Source organism: Equus caballus, chromosome 17 (genome assembly GCF_041296265.1).
Source record: "Equus caballus isolate H_3958 breed thoroughbred chromosome 17, TB-T2T, whole genome shotgun sequence".
Classification (NCBI taxonomy): domain Eukaryota; kingdom Metazoa; phylum Chordata; class Mammalia; order Perissodactyla; family Equidae; genus Equus; species Equus caballus.
In genome coordinates, this window is record NC_091700.1 from 41,157,298 (window position 1) to 41,177,339 (window position 20,042).

General features: G+C 38.8%; 1 long non-coding RNA gene across 1 annotated transcript in view; it reads right to left on the reverse strand.

Annotated features, from left to right (window-relative positions):
• LOC138918394 (uncharacterized) overlaps nucleotides 1-15,105 on the reverse strand; it is a 78,293-nt gene extending 63,188 nt beyond the window's left edge. Inside the window, exon 1 of the long non-coding RNA XR_011427725.1 lies at nucleotides 14,965-15,105. This is a non-coding gene — a long non-coding RNA (uncharacterized lncRNA). The remainder of the gene's footprint in view (nucleotides 1-14,964) is intronic.
• Between the last annotated feature and the right edge of the window lie 4,937 nt (nucleotides 15,106-20,042).

The window sequence follows — 20,042 nt, forward strand, 5'->3', positions numbered from 1 at the left end:
TATGCCTTTCCTGCCTAGAATGAACTGAATTATGTGAACTGCTTTTGCAATAAAGACATTTACCCCATGTCTTGAAGGTTTCATATCCTATAAGTGACTTCATTCAAGCCGGAGCATCTGGTCAAAAGGAAAGTTAACTGTAACTCCTTCCCAGTGAACAGGGATCATTTTTTAAACATGACATAATACAATTTTCCCTTTCTAGAAGTCCTTTTCTTTCTTGGCTCTGCCACTTACTTGCTGGGAGAGATCTTGGACAAGTTGCTTAACTGCCTGCCCTTCGCGTTTCCTCATCTGTAACAGGGGATAGTCATAGCCCCTAGCCCTTAGGGCTGTAGTGAGGCTTAAATAGTGAAAGATGGAATCTTCGTGGAACACGGCCTGGTACATAGTAAGCAACTAATAAAGATTAGCCATAACCATTGTCATTTTTAAGTTACTAGTAGTACTGGTTGTCGTATTATGCTGCTAGTATGGCAGGTAGACGCTGAAGGAGTGACACAGAAGAACAAAATGGTTCCGTGTATATCACACCATCTCCTTAGTACACCAGAATGCCATTAGACCATGCTTACATGCCTTGGAGAGTAAAACCACTGAAGAAGAGCATGAAAATTTTAATCTTAGCCCCAGTTCTTCCATGAACTTGCTTGTGGCTTTGGGCAAGACAATTAGCAGGGCTGCCAGGTAAAATACAGGATACCTAGTTCGATGTGAATTTGAGGTAAACAATAAACTTGTAGAATAAGTACATCTCATGCAAATGCTAAAAAGTTATTCATTATTTATATGAAATTCAAATGAAACTCTTCTAGAAAGGTACAGTGCAAAACAGAATATTGAAGGCTATGAAAACTCCAGCAGTAAACAAACCTGTTTAACTTTCTTTAACCGGCATTTCCCTAAGGCATTTATTCACAGAATTGTCCTTTAGCATCTATTAACACCATTAGCATACCTTTTGGGACATGACGTGGATAAGTGGATAACTAAGGATCTTTCCATCTCTAAAAGTTTATGCCAGGATCTAAGACTGAACGCCCAGAAACTATGCAGTCTTAAAGGGCCCCCCACTCCAAGAAACAAATTAGAAACATGAGCAACCTACTGAGTAGAAGATGTCATCCATACAGCCTAAATTTCTAAGTACAGCTCACTGCCTGGTCATGGTTAGAGCAGGTGGTATCAACAGAAACTTAGTCAAGACACTTTCTTTCTTTTTTTAAATAAAGACATTTTTTAATTTCCTAAAAGTTTGTCATAAAACAATCCTACGACCCACTGTCCCATACACTTTCCATAGTTCTACTGAACTACTGGCATTTTTTCTTTTTGTAGTATACAGTTAAATAGTGTTAAGCATATTTACATTGTTGTGCAACAGATCTCCAGAACTTTTTCATCTTGCAAAATTGAAACTCTCCATCCACTAAACACTTAATTCTCCTTCCCCCGCCCCCCCCCCCCCCCCCGACCTTCGGTAACTACCTTTCCACTTTTTGTTTAAATGATTTTGACTATTTTAGGTACTTCATGTGAATGGAATCATACAGTATTTGTCCTTTTGTGACTGGCTTATTTCACTCAGCATAATGTTCTGTCCTCAAGGTTTATCAATGCTGTAGTGTGTGACAGAAATTCCTTCTTTTTTAAGGATGCATAATATTCCACTGAATGTATATACCACATTTTCTTTATTTATCTACCTCTCAATGGACATTTGAGTTACTTCTAGTTCTTGGCTATTGTGAATAATGATGTAATGAACATGGATGTGCAAATATCTCTTCAAGATCCTACTTTGAATTCTTTTAGAAATATACTCAGAAGCAGAATTGCTGGATCATATGGTAATTCTATTTTTAATTTTTTGAGGAATCTCCATAGTGTTTTATATCGTGTACACCATTTTACATTCCCACCTTCAGTGCAGAAGTGTTCCAATTTCTCTGCATTCTTCCCAATATTTGTTATTTTTTGTTCTTTTGATGGTGGCCTTCCTAATGGGTATGAGGTGATATCTCATTGGGGTTTGACTTGTATTTCTCTTATGATTAGTGATGTTGAGCATCTTTTCATTTGTGTGTTGCCTGAGGGTCAAGATCTTGTAGACTTCACATATTCAGCACTCACCATAGTATCAAATACAGACACCTACACAGTATTGAGCATTTTTTCAAGTGCAGTATCTATGTAAGTAATATTGCATTCAGTTAGCATTGTTAGGGAATGAGTAAGGCATCAGCTGACTCTAGTTTTCACCAAGGTTGCCAGGAGAGTTAAACCAAACTCTACTCTTAAGACAATAGAAGTTTAAAAAAATGGTGGCCCATTTGGATGTGATTAAGAGGAATTTTGCGAATTCTCTAAAAATATTTATTTCATTAAAAGTCTAGAACTTGAGGTGATACTAACATAAATGGGAGAGTAAGGACCTTCAAAAATCCTCTCCTACACAAAGGCAATGAGAAAACCGGAAAAAATTGTCAGAATTAGCTTTTTCAGAATTCTGTAAATGAATCAAAAGCTTGCAGCAACCCAAGGAGTGTTTGCTCATAAAGATGGCTGAATCTCAGTAAGCATAGAGAGTTTTATTGAATTTTAATTTGTCCTTTTCTCATTATTCCCTCACCCAATCTTCCCCAGATCCACAGTGGCCTTGAAACCAGTCCACAACCATGTTGAAAAACAGCAGCATTGTAGCCACTGAAGGGAGCAGAAAGAGGTTAGAGTTTCTTCAAATATCTATTTCAAGAAAATTGCAATTATTTGACCTATATGGAGGTACCCTGGGAAATCCCACTTGCAACACTATCTTTATTTGACCTGACTCACAGGTCACCTAAGGCAAACATTCTTTTCCTCAGGGGCATTTATCAAAAACCATCAGAGGCAAATGATGAATATTGCAGCTTCCTGAAGTCATGGAAAATGGCTGGTACAGACAATGGACTAACCAAGACACTTTAAAGGAAAAGCTGAATGTCCACAGGTGACTTTGTAAAGCTCTAACCTATTCCTGGGAAACTAGAAGACCACACGCATGCGTGGGGCTATGTTCAAGCCCATGACTGTGCACATGGTCAGGGAAGATCAGAGAAGGCCCTAAGTCTCACCTCTGACTAAACTTGAGGCTCTGTGTAAGCAAGAAATGAAGCCTAAGGCAAAGTTGTCATGTTCTTGGCTGAATGTTGAAGGTGTACTCTAAAATGTACACAGTGTCCCTCAGCAAAGACTAGGAGACTTACTGGTTCCATGCATCTAAAAAAATCTTCTGATCATTAGCTGATCAGAGCAGAGACTTCAGTGGCTACACACAACAAAAATGACAGACTTTGGAGAATTCATTCAGAAAAGTCACTACATCTCCACCACCATCAAATCCGAGGAGGGGGGAGAATCTGATTTCCAGTGTGGCCACATTATATTATTTTAAATATCTAATTTTCAACAAAATATTACAAGACATGCAAAGATAAAAGAAAGTATAGCTCATACACATGGGGAAAACATAGCCAAGAGAAATTGTCCCTGAGGAAGCCCAGATGTTGGACATATTAGACATAGACTTTAAATTAGCCGTTTTAAATAATGGCAAAGGACTAAGGAAATCACATGTAAAAAATCAAAGGTAAGTATGGAATGATGTTGCAACAAATAGAAAATATCAATAAAGAGCTAATGATTATAAAAATGAACTAAATAGAAATTGTGGAATTGAAAAATACAATATAAAATGAAAAATTCACTTGGGGGCTCAGGCAAAAGAAAGAAACAGTGACCTTTAAGAGAGGTCAATTGAGATTATCCAACCTCCTTAACAGAAATAAAAAAGAATTAAGAAAAAGAAACAGAGACTCAGAGACCATCAAGTATAACAGCATACACATAAATGCAGTCCCAGAAGCAGAGGAGAGCCAAAGCGACAGAAAGAATATTTGAGAAATAATGACTGAAAACTTCCCAAATTTGATGAAAAATGTTAGTCTGTACATCCAAGAAGCTCAACAAACTCCAAAGAGGATAAAGTCAAAACCTAGTCACATCATAATAATACAGCTAAACTGCAAATAGAGAATCTTGAAAGCCGCAAGAGGGAAAAACTCATCAGGTACAATGAATTCTCTACTGGAGGAAGCTCTGATCTTATCAAATTAATAACTGATTTCTCATCAGAAACTGCAGAGGTCAGAAGCGGTGGAATTACATACTCAAAGTGTTGGGGGGAAAAGGAGATTGTCAACCAAGAATTCTATATCTAGCAAAGCTATCCTTCCAAAAATAAAGGAGAAATTAGGATATTCCTGATAAACAACTGAGATGATCTGTCACTAGCAGACCACCCTACAAGAAATACTAAAGAGAGTCCTACAGGCTAAAATAAAAGGATTCTAGACAATAACTCAAATTCATATGAAGAAAATAAAGATCATTGGTAAAAGTACATACAAGGTATAACTATATATACAAGACAGTATAAATATATTTTCTGTTTATAACTCTCTATTTTTCTCTTAAGTTACTTTTAAAATTTCATAAATTAATACAGCCATGCACCATATAATGACACTTCAGTCAACAATGGACCACATATACAACAGTGGTCCCATAAGATTAGTACCATATGGCCTAGGTGTGTAGTAAGCTATAACATCTAGGTTTGTGTAAGTACACTCTATGATGTTTGCACAAACAACAAAAATGTCTAATGATGCATTTCTCAGAACATATCCCCGTCATTAAGTGATGCATAACTGTAATTATAAATCTGTGTTGATGAGCATACAACGTATAAATATATAATTTGTTGACAATAGTAACACAAAAGGCAAGAAGGAATGGAGCTATATAGTGCAAAGTTTTTATATACTATTAAAATTAAATTGGTATTAATCTGAACAAGATTGTTATGAATTAAGATATTAATTGTAATCTCTTGGATAACCACTAAGAAAATAGCTCAGCCAAACATTGTAGAAGTAATAATCAGTACACTAGAAAATATCTATTGAACAGCCTAAAAGGCACCAATGGAAAAATAAAGGAACAACAACAAAAATACATAAAACATGTAGAAAGCAAACAGCAAAATGGCAGATGTAAATCCTACCTTATCAGTAATTAGATAAAATGTAAATGAATAAACATTCCAATTAAAAGGTGATATTGGCAGAATGCACAAAAAATATGACCCAATTATATGCTGTTTATGAAAGGCACACTTTAGATTCAAAGACACAAAAGATTGAAAGGAAAAGGATAAAGATATACTACACAAACAGTAAACAACAGAGAGCTAGACTGTCTATACTAATAGAAAAAATAGACTTTATGATAAAAATTGCTATTAGGAAAAAAAGACATTTTAAGGCCAATCCATAAAGCAAATATAGCACTTATAAACATATATGCACCTAACAACAGAGCCAAAAAATACCTGAACCAAAAATAGAATTGAAGGAAGAAAGAAACAATTCAACAATAATAGTTGGAGATTTCAACAGTAAAGGTTTCTTTCAGTAACATATACAACAATTAGACGAAGATAAACAAGGAAATAGAAACTTGAACAATACTATAAGCCAATTACTTAACAAATATCTATTGAACACTCCACACAACAACAGTAGTATAATATTCTTCTCAAGGACACATAGAAGATTTCCCAGGATGCACCCATGTGAGGGCATAAAACAAGTCTCAATAAATTTACAAAGATTGAAATTATCCTAAGTATGTTCTCCAGCCACAATGGAATAAAATTAGAAATCAATTACAGAAAGAAATTTGGAAAATTCACAAATACATGGAAATTAAACAAAATGTTCTTAAGTAATAAAAGAGTCAAAGAAGAAATCACAGAGGAAATTAGAAAATACTTTGGCATGAATGAAAATGAAAAGATATATCAAAACTCATGTAATGCAGCTAAAGCAGCACTAAGAGGGAAAGTTACAGATGCAAAGCTCTATCATGAAAATGAAGAAAGATCTCAAGTCAATAAACTAATCTTATACTTTAAGAAACTAGAAAAATAAGAACAAAATAAACCCCCCCAAGAAAAGAAGGAAAGAAAGAATATATATTTGAATGGAAATAAATACAATAGAAAAGAGAAAAATCAATGAAATTAAAAGTTGGTTCTTTGAAAAAAATCAACAAAATTGACAAAACTTTAGCCAGAAAAAAGAGAGGACATCAATTACTAAAATCAGGAATGAAAGAGGGGATGTTGATACTAAGCTTATAGAAATAAAGAAGTTTTTATTCATATAGAAAATAAAAAAGATCAAAAGGAACTATTTTAATAACTGTATGCCAACAAATTATGTAAACTAGATGAAACAAATTCCTAGAAAGACTACTGAAACTGACTCAGGAAGAAATAGAGAAATAAATAAACCTGTACAAGTAAAGATTGAATTAATAATCAAAAAACTTACTACGAAAGAAAAGCCCAGCATGTCTTCACTGGTTCTACCAAATATTTAATGAATAATTAACACCAATCTTTCACAAACTCTTCCAAAAAAATAGAAGAGGAGGCAATAATTCCCAACTCATTCTATGAGATCAGTGTTACCCCGATGCCAAAATCAGACAAGGACATCACAAGAAAATAAAACTAAAGACCAGTATCCCTTATGAATATATATGCAAAAATTCTCAAGAAAGTACTAATACAGTTAATTCAGCAACATAAAAAGAAAATGAAGAGGGAGATTATAGAAAATCATAACCTAGAATTTATCCCTGAAATGCAAGGTTAGCTCAGCATACCAAAATTAATCAATGTCATATACCATATCAGTAAAAAAAAGAACAGAGATCACAGGACCATCTCAATAGAGACAGACAAAGCATTTAACCAAATCCACGATAAAAATGCTGTCACATTGAACCCCTTAACAAACTGGGATGGAAAGGAGCTTCATCAACCTGAAAAACAATATCTAAGAAAAACCCACAACTGACATCATACTTAATGCTGAAAGCCAGAAAGCCTTTCCACTGAGACCAGGCAAAGGATGTTCTTTCTAGCCACTTCTACTCAATGTTGTACCGGAAGTTCTAGCCAGGGCAATTAGTGAAGAAAAAGAAAGAAAAGCCTTCTGGTTGGGAAAGGAAGAAGTGGATCTATCTCTATTTGCTGATGGCATGATCTTATAAACAGAAAATTCTAAGGAATCCACAAATATCTATTAGAGATAAACCAGTTCAGCCAGTGTGCAGAAAACAAGATCAATATGGAAAAATCAATTGTACTTCTACAAACTAGCAATGAACAATCAGAAAATGAAGTTAAGAAAATTTCATTTACAACAGCATGAAAAAGGATAAAATACTTAGGAATAAATTTAAGAAAATAAGTGTAAGACTTGTGCACTGAAAAATACAAAAATCATTGAAAGAAATTAAAGAAGACCTTAATAATGGGAAATACATCCAGTGTTCATGGATTGGAAAACTTAAAACTATTAAGATAGTAATACTCCCTGAACCTATGGATTCCACACTACCTCTATCAAAACTCCAGCTGCCATTTTTTTTGCAAAAATGGTCAAGATAATCTTAAAGTTCATATGGAAATTCAAAGGGCTCAGAAGAACCAAAATAGCCTAAAAAAGAAGAACAAAGTTGGAAGACACACACTTCTCAATTTTGAAAGCTACAGTAATCAAGACTGTGAGACTGTGTAGTAGTGGCATAAGGATAATCATATAGATCAATGGAATAGGATTGCGAGTCTAGAAATAGACGCATACATTTATCATCAATTGATTTTTCTTTTCTTTCTTTTTTCTTTCTTTTTTTTTTTTTTTGTGAGGAAGATTGGCCCTGAGCTAACATCTGTACCAATCTTCCTCTATTTTATGTGGGATGCTGCACAGCACGGCTTGACAAGTGGTGCTAAGTCCCTGCCTAGGGTTCTGAACCTGCAAACTCTGGGCAACCAAAGTGGAGAGCGTGAACTTAGCCACTATGCCACCAGGGCCAGCCCCTATAGTCAATTGATCTTTAACAAGGGTATCAAGACAATTCAATGGAGGAAACAATAGTTTTTTAAAGAAATGGTGCTGAAATAATTGGATACTGACATGCAAAGGAATAAAGTTGAAATCCCTACCTCACACCACATACAAAAATTAACATAAAATGTATCAAAGACCTAAATGTAAAAGCTAGAACTACAAAACTCTTAGAAGAAACCATAGCTGTAAAATCCATGACCTTGGATTAGGCAATGGTTTCTTAAACATGACATCAAAGCACAAGCATTAAGAGAAAAAATAGATAAATGAGACTTCATCAAAATAAAAATTTTGTGTTTCAAAAGTTTTCCATCAAGAAAGTAGAAAGTCAACCCACAGAATGGGAGGAAATATTTGCAAATCCTATATTTGATAAGGGTCTAGTATCCAAAACATATAAAAACCGTTGCAACCCAACAATAAAAAGACAAATTACTCAATTAAAAAACAGGCAGGGAATTTGAATAGACATTTATCCAAAGAACATATATAAATAGCCAGCAAGCACATGAAAAGATGCTCAACGTCATTAGTCTTTAGAGAAATGCAAATCAAAACCATAATGAGATAAGACTTCACACCCACTAGGGTGGCTTTAATCAGAAAGACAGTATATACACATTGGTGAGGATAAGGAGAGACTGGACGCCTCATACAACTCCAGTGGGAATATAAAATGATACAGGCACTTTGAAAAACAGTTGGGCAGTTCCTCAAAAAGTTAAATATAGAGCTATAATATGACTCAGTAATTCCACTTCTAAGTATACACTCAAGAGAATTGAAAACATATGTCCACAAAAACTTATATGTGAATATTCATAGCAGCATTAACTATGATAGCCGAAAAGTGGAAACAAACCAAATGTCCATTAACTGATGAATATGTAAACAAAATGTGGAATATTCAAACAATGGAATATTATTCAGGCATAAAAGGAATGAAGTTCTGATAGATGCTATAACACGGGTGAACCTTGCAAACATTATGCTAAGTGAAAGAAGCCAGACCACATATGGTATGATTCCATTTATACAAAATATCCCAAACAGGCAAATCCATTGACACAGAACGTGGCTTAGTGGTTACCAGGGACCAGGGAAGGGGTGATGGGGCATGGTTGGTAATGGGTATGAGGTTTCATTCTGGGGTGATGAAAATGTTCTGGAATTAGATTTGGTGACAGCTGTACAATTTTGTGAATATACTAAAAACCACTGAATCATATACTTTAAATGAATGACTAGTATGTGTAAATTATATCTCAATGTTTTTAAAAAGTCTAAAGCTTGACATGTCACTTCAAGTATTGAAATTAGAAGAGCTTGCTCCTAAGGCAAATAAGAAGTAGAAAGTGGTCATCAAGATCAAGAATGGAGCTTTTTAGAGGATGAGGAAAATGAGAAGTAAGTAGGAAGCCAACCCTCCCTAATTTTTTAGGTGAGCAGCAGGGGGAGCTCTTGACAGCAAAGAAAATTACAAAAATAATGTTTATGCTTCTGCTCATAAAGTTAATACATTCTTTTCGCAGAAAATCTGAAGAAATGTCAAATAAAGATAATTTTAAAAACCCACAGATAATTTCACTATCCTGAGAATAACTGTTAACATTTCATTTGTGCAAATCTTTCCCATCTTTTTTCCAGTACCTGTCTACACATGTACAACCATAACCAAATTTTTTACAAGAAGCAGAAGCATGATGTACTTGCAGCTTTGCATCCTATTTTTTTCACTTCACATTTTTTTACATTTTTCCAAAGCCTTAAATATTTTTGAGAATGTAATTTTCAGTGTCTGTAGATGTACTGTAATTAAATCTATTTTTAGAATTTTTCTGTTATAAATAACACTGCAATAAACATCCTTGTACCTAAATCTTTACATTTCTTAAAACTATTTTCTAAAGATAGATTCCTAGAAGAGGAATGATTAGGTTCAAATAGTATATACAGCTTTCAGTCTTTGGATACATTTCTTTTTCTTTTCCTTTCTTTTTTTTAAAGATTGGCACCTGGGCTAACAACTGTTGCCAATCTTTTTTTTTTTTTCTGCTTTTATCTCCCCAAACACCCCCTGTACACAGTTGTATATCTTAGTCGCACGTCCCTCTAGTTGTGGGATGTGGGATGCCGCCGCAACGTGGCCTGACGAGCAGTACCATGTCCGCGCCCAGGATCCGAACCCTGGGCGGCCGCAGCGAGCGCGGGAACTTAACCACTCCGCCACAGAGCTGGCCCTGGATACATTTCTATTCAGAAAATTTGAAAAATCTTTATACTTCCCACAGGAGTTTATGAAGCTTTTCTTTTTCCTGAACTTTTTCCCAAATATGCAATTATCTGTTTTGTTTGTTTTAAACATTTGCCAATTTGATAAACAAAAATTAGTGTCTTCCTTCAATTATTTTTAGATAGTAGTAAGCTTTAAATTTTTTCATGAGTTATTGTCTAATGTTTTATGCTTGTACAGATTGCCTTTTTGTGAACATTGACAATTTTTCTATTTAGGATATTTATCTTCCAATTATTGATTTCTAGAAGCTCTTCATGTATTAACCACGTTAACCGTTGTATTATATTTTGCCATTCTTTTCCAGGTTATTCTTTGCTTTTTGCTTTTTTTAATCATGAGTTGTGATGTATACAAACTTTAAATTTTTATAGTAAAAAAACTTATATTCTATTTTCATAGATTCTTCCTCTATCTTTTTGTTTAAAAAATGCTCTCACACAGTGGGAGTTGATGAATATTTACCATAATTTCTTCTATTTCTTTGTGTTTTTAGTTTTTTAAATTTATTTAATTCATCTAGATTTGATTTAGGTATATAGTATGGGTCTCTCTCCTCGCCCCAAAAAATGGACCATTGAATAATCTTTCATTTCCTCCTCTGATTTGAAATGACTGGGGACTTTGTATTCTCTTCTCTCTGTTCACTCCTGTATCATACTGGGCCTAAGAATTAATTTGAGAAAAAGTGACATCACTCAATAGTGTAGAATATATCTTAATTTATTCAAGGCTGCTTTTGTATTATTAACTGCAGTTTTATATCTAATTTCATAGAGGCCCTAGACATTTTTTCAAACTTATTTCTAGGTTTTGTTGTCATTTGCTTTGCTTTGTTCCCCCCCTCCCTCCCCTATCACTCCCCCCCCCCCCCCCCCAAATAAAAGAGCTCTTTTCCTTCTACGACTATTATCTAGTTATGGGTATTTTGTATCCAAACATCATAATAAACTATCAGTTCTAATAGCTGATTTCTTTGGTTTTCTAAATAGATTATCCTTTAGAAATTCAAAATTCTCTCCTCCTCGGTGACTTCAGAATCTCAAAAACAATTCAACTTTTTGGAATCACAGCTGTCTTTTGTTTCATAAGCCTGACTTCTTTTTTCAAAAAAAAATTTTTAATTAAGTTTATAAAATGACCAAATAAAAAGTATAAACAACTCTGAAACACATAGTTTCTATTCCTCCACATGGATCTTAAAGAGTAAAGATTTGCCATGAAGGGTTTTTCTTTTAATTTAATAAAAAAATTAAATCCAAAATACTTTTAAAGATGCATTTGTGACTCAAAATGATCTTTGGTTTTAAATGACCTCCAAAATCATAGTAGTTGTAAAATCAGGTTTATCGAGTTATAATTTACATATGATAGAATTCCTCCTCTTTAGGACACAATTCTACGACCTTTGACAAACATACACAGTCAAGTAGCCACGACAATCAAGACAGAATACTTCTAACACCTGAGAAATCTCTGTCCCTTTGTGGTCAATCTCCTTTCTTTTACCCTCAACCCCTGGCAACCTCTCATCTGTTTTCTGTCCTATACGTGCTGTATTCTATTTTTATTTTTCAAGCTTCCAGTTGGAACCTAAGCTGGCCATTAGCAGCCAGCACAATGCCATTTAATGCTACTCACTTAAAAACCACCTTTTCTTTTCAGACAACCAACAGATCAGTCCCCATGTCAGCAAACCTGACTGCCAGTTCCAGACACAGGCAAATTCCTCCACCGAAACTTGGCCTGGCTTCAGACAAGCCTGCCAGGGCAGAGGAGCCAGGCGGACGGGTGGTCCTCACGGCATGGAGTACCAATTACACATGTGTGTGTCTGTGTGTGTGTGCATGTGTGTGCACACACTGTAGAATCCCAATATATTTGTACATGTTTTGTCCATCTACAGAGTGAGCAACATACTGGAGGGTAGATGAGCCAGTAAGTTCTGAGAAATAATCCTCTTTGAACCTTTCCTCTCTGTCATCTGATTGCTGAATGGCGTGAGCGTGTGGTCTGCTGGCGAGAGCTGGCAGGTTGGGGAAGCGATGGCTCCCACTGAGTCAAAACACGACACAAACACCTTGGGGAGATCTGAAGCCTTGAGAGCCAATCGCAGAAAATTATAAGTTGCCAAAGCAATGTAACTTTAAGCATGACGTCTGGAGCAGTTAGGAAGGTTTTTCATTTTTGTCATTTCTTTTAAGGTCCATTTTCTTCTGTGATACTTCTGTCCCGGGTTCTCTACACATGGCTTGGGCTGCTTTCCTAGTTCACTTAAATACTGCTGTAAAGAAACCGATCTGTGGTTTTATGTTACCCCATTGGAGTGTTGTCTGTGAATACAGGGCATAAAAGGGGATAAATTGCCTAACTCAATCCACCCAGGAGGCCTGCCACATTAAAAAGATATACCCTGCAACTTTCGTCTGCCCTGGACTGTTAGAAAACTAAGAGACTACAGTGTTTGACGAAAACTCTGAGTCTCGTTTGATGTAGATAACTCTCTGATCTACGGTTGCACCTATATATAACATTTTACATTTGTGAAGGCCTCTCACCATTCACGGTCATCAGAAGTCCTGGAAGAACGTTTGTAGTTTACATTAATTCTTACCCTGGAGAAACTCGAGGTACAAAAAAGGTGAGAGAACAGAGCATCTGGTAGGTCTAAATTCAAACCCCCACACACTCCAACTTCATAATCCGCCTGAGTCTGGAGCTGAGCACTTAGGGCTACTTTACCTCAAGCACAAAATATCTGAATTGTGGGCCACACAAAGGAGTTGCCGTATTTATTTCATCAGGGTTTTTTTTTCCTCTTAATACGCCCTGGTTAATTGTTTATATTCTTGGCATTTGTTTAGCAGTATATGAGGAAAGGGGCACGACGTGTTTAAAAATGAATTGTGTAAGGAAAAGTTAAAATGGAGAACCATCTATTTGCCGACTCAGTCCGTTATTGAGAAAGGCTTCCCGTAGTCCAGCTCACCCAAGGTCGGTGCCATGGGGATGCCCTGTTTGAGAATCACCGATTGAGATGGCGTTTCCCCACATCCAGCCCCAGTTCTGCCTCTCTGCTCTGTAGATCTGCTGACTGACAGCCTACCCATGGCAACAGGGACTCACGGGCATCTGGCACACGAGCCTCGGGAAGGAACTGCAGCTTGGAAGGCAGAGTTGAACGTTTTCATCACCAGCCTTCCTTCAGATACTTCACTGAGACCTGGGCTTCACATCTCCACCAGTAGGAGAGGAAGGCAGAGGAAGGCTCTGGTTCATGGTGCCATGGATTCCAGTGATGCCTTGGTCACCATCTGCCATTCCCTGACCATCTTCCCTGTGCAAAGGGCCAAGCTGGTGATGCAAAGTTCACACTGCAATGAACAACCGAGTCCCGAGTCCCCCCCCACGAGAGTTCTGTAGGCTCCCCACACTTCTCCTGGGTTTGAGTTTAGGATAGGCCCATGTGGAGCACTCAGGGCAAGGGGACTGGTGGCTGCTGAGTGAGCAATGGTGATAACAGAGCAAATGTGACATTTGCTTCATCATGGCTCCCCTCTCCCTGCCTTCCAAACCATTTCATCTCCCAATATACACAGACGTGAGTAAAGATCGGCTACTTTTTGGAGAAAACAAGAAGATGATAATAAATAGCAAAACTTTCACTGAAGTAACGTTTGTCCCTGACCTGGCACTGTGCTAAATACTTCACATGCATTATCTCATTTAATTCCCACAAGAACCCTATACAAACAGGTGCTGCTTCTGCTCCATTTTATAAATGGGCATAGAGGTTAAAAAAACTTACCCATAGGGCACACACTCAATGAGTGACTGCATCAGTTTACATGAAGCCTGTGCTCTGAACTCAAGTCCTTCTCTGCACATTTCGTGTCTAGGAGCACCATAAAGCGCTTTGAATACTAAAATAGTCACACAAGTGAGGGCTCTGACTGGAGGGAGAGTTGAAGGGAGAGACCAGCTCAGCAGGGACAGAGAACGTGGGTGTATCCCCATTGCCGGCTGCGACCTCATTTAGATTCACTTGTTTTTATAAGCACAGGTACTGCACAGTCATTTCAAAACATGTGCAAGCCAGGGCGGAACATCCTCTGATGGCAGCAACCCACCTGGTGCTGGCAGAGTCGGGGAGGGAAGGGATCAGATGAATGTGGGTCAGCCCTTCCAGCGCAGAAAGGAAGGGAAGGTTGACTTTCAGAGGGAATGATGAAGAAAGTGGTTCTGAAATGTTTCTCACAGAAATAGAAACCGGTGAAATAGAAGCCAGCACTCTACTGCTTTAGAAAGAACAGGGCAACAGACAGGCAAGCAACTGGTAGCTACTGCCAAGCTCAGAACTTGTCATATTTAGTTTGCTACCCCAAAGAAGTGCATCCCAAACCACCCAAGGACCCTGAGTGGTAACAAACAGGTCTGCAGTCACAGCAGCAAATTGCCTCCGTATCACACAACTACCACACAACACACAGTTGCAGCACGTGCACTCTCTCTCTCTCTCTCTCTCTCTCACACACACACACACACACACACATGCACACAGCTCTCCCTCCTCCACCCAGGTCTCTGACGACCGAGACCATCTCAGCACAGGCAATAATCAGGCAAGCAGTTTCTAACCTCGCCTCCAGAGCCCAGTCGAGATCATGCTGGATTTTACTGTAAAGCCTTCCTAATTCTCCAGGGATCTGTCCCAGAGGGAGCTGAATGCTTTATGAACAGCAGGGCCTGTTTCTCCAGCCCCCGTGTGTGCCCAGAGCTGGGGAGCCACTCCTCTATCTAGAGTAATTGTTGTCTCCAATGGGGTGGAGCCGCACAGACTTCCTTACCGACTGTAAATTTCTATGGGCCTGAGTCTGTTATTACTGGCTCCTGCTTGATTTTAGGGACTTCGCCTGCCCCTGTGTGTCTGCTGGTGAGTTGCTGGTTGACTCCAGCTTAAAGGCTTCTTAGAAAAGCGGCTTTGTGAGTTTTCCTTTTACACATCTTTTCTGCCTTTTTCTCTCCAGTTTCCTCTCTTTTCCTCCCCTCACTCCTTCCCTTTGCTCAGTTGGAGCAGAGGATTTTAATTTTTCTTAGGAACAGTCAAATTATGCGAGAATATGTTGTCAGAGCCTGCTTCCAGGTCGTAGACTCAGATGTCTGGAAACTGCCCAGATTGTTCTGAAATTCTGAGCTGGGGTTCCAGGACCCAGCCTCCAGTTAAGCTGGATCTTTGTGCGCTGCAAATTGCAATGAATAAGTAGGCCAGCCACCTAATCCTGCCAGTGCCAGCATCCCACACTGAAGGGACTGGAGGAGGCAGGGGAGCATGCAGGACTTGTCCCCACTCACTGTCAAAAGGTCTTCATTTCTTTTCTTTAAGAAAAAGCAACATTTCTCCATAATCATGAGAGTGGAAGACAAAGCCCAGCCTATTTTCAGCACACTTCCCTACTCTGCATGGTTGGTGTCCTTGCTGCCCTGGAGCTCTGGCTCCAACCTGTGTTTTCAAACATAACTAGTTCTAACATCCTCATCTACTGCCGTAAGATGTCTACCATGGCAAGCAGGTTCACGTGTTCTCCAGCCAGTTCAGGTGGCTGGTTGGACCACTGCACAGAGACTTGCTATGAGGACCAAGGAGAGGGTTTTGTGAAGTGCTTGAGATCTCCCATTGAGACTGCCGTGTGACAGGGAAACTTGTTCTAAGAGGCTATTTCTACTACAGAAATTACTGGGGATATGGTTTAAACGTGCTTTGGCTTATAATCAGAAAGCCAGGTCTTACATCTAGCCCTTTAGACCGGTTTTATGGCCTTGGGGGTCTCTGCGCTACAGCTAAGATCTTAATTGTATAATTGCACCTTATGGAACCATGATGAGGCTCATGTCACGTGAGGAAGTGTGTGAGAAATTGCTCTCTAAACTGGGAAACAGCACAAATAAAAGAGGCTATTGTTGTTAGGCCTCTATTCTGAGTCAGGAGAAACAGGGCATAGAGAAGAGGAGTGAGAGTTAGAAATCACCCAGTCTGAGCTGCTGGAAGAACGACTTAGGCCTCTGTAGATCCTCCTGGGGTCTTTCTTCTGGAACGCTCGGCCATATCAGTGGCAGCAACACAGGCAGTACTGCTCTCACTAGCGATGAAATGGCCAATTCCACAATCAGCTGTGATAGAACCTAGCCCAAACTATCTCCTGAAGTCATTCCATTGCTAGCCCTCAAGTCGCCTGGCTGGTCCTCAACTCATCGGAGAGAGAGAGAGAGAGAGGAAGTAGTGTTAAGACCACAGACCACAGGACCAGTTGGCTCGGGTGTGAGTCTGTCTATCTCTGCATCCCCCTAACTAGGTGACTTTAAGCAAGAGACATGACTTACCCGTGCTTCAGTTTACTAATCTGTAAAATGGTGATAAAAATGCTATCTACCTCATGTTAATGTGAGAATAAAATGAGTAATAAATGTAAAGTACTCTGAATAATTTCTGACATGTAGTAAGCTAAGTGTAGCTATTATTCTTTTCCAATAAAATTGTCCACTCTTAAAAAAGAAAATGTGCATTCTCACTTGTGGGGAGAGGTGGATACTTTTAGGCATAATGGAGAATGGAGTTTGATTTGGCTCCAGGAAATCCAATCCGTCTTTCCCCTCTCCAGTGTGAACTGACGACATGCCAAGATAGGTTAGATGACAGGGTCCAGCAGAACCAAAACGGTGAGCATGTGCCCTCGGACACCTGGGAATGCAGAGTGATGACGTGTCCTCTCCCTGGTGGAGCCCCAGACTGAATGAAAATATATGTGGCTGAATCTGGGCTCCTCCATTGACTGCTGGATGACTTTGGACACCTGGCTTATCTCTGGGCCTCACTTCGCAAACTTTGCAATAGTACGTGCCCTACAGGGTTGTTGCCGAGAGCAGTGCACGGAATAGATACACAATATATTTCAGCAATGATTGTTATTAAGATAGCATTTGCCATTCCCAACTTTGAGATTCAGGCTTTTGAGAAATTACATAAATTTCATTTTTCACGTTAATGTAGAAGAACGAAAGAGCCAGATAAATGCAACCTAACATCGTATTTACTGTTAAAGACAAGGAAAGGATAAGGCTACAGCATCACAATCAAGCCGTTTGTGCAAACTTTATAAATTACAGTGAGTTGTTTGAATTTCAAAAAATCTCCATACACGAGAGCCCAATCCCCTTTAGACGTTCCTCAATTTTCTTTAATAAACTGACCCAGGAGACATGGGTGATCCTAGCCTTTGTTCCTAACATCAGGTGTGGAGCATAAGGGGTACCAAACCAATGTCCACTAATTCCAGTCACTCAGTTTTGCCCCTTTCAGTTTTGCTATGGTTTGGCCCACTTTGGTATTCGGAGGCATATATTTTTGAGAATTGCTCATCGGGATATTTGAGCAAACTCATAAAAGTGGCAAGAACTGAAAATGCCAAGTGATTTTCAATTTTTTAAAATAGCTCTAGGAGGTTGGTGACCTTAGTCAGGTCAGCCATAAAGTTTTGGATCGTGCAATAAAAGTCATAAAGTGAGTCAACTGATGGTGCAGAACGGATGAGACAGCATGATTTTTCTCTTCTAGTTTCTCTAGGAAAGCACAAGTTCTGGCTTTGGGGCTGTCCCTGCAGACAGGGTGTTGGGTTTCTGACATGCTGGGAGGGTCCCTGGAGAATGTTGGAAGGCAGAATAGACTGCTGGAGTCAAAGGGCCAGTATCAGTAAAGTTAGCAGAAGATTTAAAAGACTGGAATATACCCGCCCGTTCATTTCTTCAGCCTGATAATCCAGGGCAATTAAGGGAAAGAGCAGAGATTTTGGTGGCTTTTAGCATTTTGAAAGTTTCATCTGGGCAAACACAGAAATGTGTATCAATGTTATCCAGACTTTACCACTGTTTGTTTTTGAGACTCCAGGATTAAACTGAAGACTGGCCTAGGACAGCAGATATTTTTGCCTTTGCCTGAGAGAAGACAGAAACTTGAGAAGTCAGAGGGGTCTTTGGAGAGACTGGGTTTCCTCGAGTATCCTCTGAGGGTCCCCAAGCAGCAGACAGACAGGACCCAATCCCTGATATGCTAAACAGGGCTATCTCCTTACTGCTGACACGCTAAGGCAAAGGGGTGAATTTGCAAATGTTTTATGCTTTATTAAGAAAATTATTCAAGTTCAGGAAATACGAGGGTTAAATGCTTTGCTTTCATAAACACACTGCGATGGGGGAGAAAGGAGATTTTAGATATTACTTGGAAAAAATGCAGTAAAAGTGCTGAAGGAGCCCATTCCATTCCATTGAATTGTTCAGCGATTATGGTCATCCCCAATGCCCCAGAAAATTAAAGCACACGATGACAGCCCAATCGAAGGATATCAACTCCTATGTTACCAAATAAACGACACATCCCACTTAGAAAGCATTTAAAACTGTATCAAAAGAGATTGTGCTGAAGAGGGACTATAATTTTAACATCATTCGCTGTATGACTGTCCACTTAAATTTTAACTTGAAGCTAAATGTTGCAAAGTTAAGTCAATTTTATTTGATCACACAGGGGAATTTACACTCTTTCATTTGGGGTGGATGGAGGCCCCCCCGCACAGTCTAGAATTTATTAAGACTCCTGTCCCACAGGAACGGTTAACTCTTTGATCCTAGGATAGTCTCTCCTCCTAGAAGAGTCATTTAAAAGTTACACATCCTTTGTCTTTTTTTTTTTTACCCCAAACCCAGCAGGCACAGACACAGAATCCCCCTTTCTTTCTCCCTCTGTCTCATTGTCTCTCTGTCTCTCCCTCTTTCTCTCTGTCTCTCTCCCTTTCTTTCTGTCTCTCCTTCCTGGAAGTGTCTAAAGGAGTTCCTTCAGCTCTAGTTTTCTTTTTCTAAATTTAAAAATGTGGTTTCTCTATAAAACATCTCCCCACCTTCAGCAGCCCCTCTCCCCGGGGGCTGTTATTGGCATGATCTGTAAATTAACTGGAGTCACTTAGAACCCTCAGTTAGCTTTTAGTCAAACATTAGCAGCAGTGTTTACTCTTGTGTAATCTTCAGTTGCTACTTAATTTAATGCCCATCAGCATTTTTTTTTTTAAACATGTTCAGCAAATCCTTGGCACATGCCGTTCGGTTTCTTTCCCCTCCCCCACCTTGACCCAAATCAAGCTCAAGTGAATCTGAGTAAAGGCTTTCTAATATTTTTAATTTGTACTGCAGCTTGCTCTCTTCTCAAGGAAATAAGAGTTTGCTTTCTGTGGCAATCCAACCACCTCCTACTCAGAGGCCCTTGCTTTGCGTCCCCCGTCCCACCTTACATCAAAGAGGGTGAACTGTACATGGTATAGTTTTTGTTTCTTGTTACTCTGGCAGTTATTTGTGAGTGATGTAAGATGGGAAGCATCCTCAAACTCATTTTTGGAAGATGATGGTGTGGCCCCCTGGGAAAAACCCATTGAAAACTAACTTTGAAGGTCTGCCCAGTGGCGAGCTAAAAGCTGAACATCTCACATCATAACTCATACACAACTTTGTGTCTTTTGAACTTTCCTCCTCAGCTGCCACCACCTCTAAAGTAAATAGAGCCTTGGCCATTCGACGGTGTTCTGGAGTGCTTTTCCTTGCTCCTTTCATAATGCGAAATCCAACTATGTCCAGCAGGAGAACTTCTCTAATGCTATGATAAAGGCAGAAGGAAACAC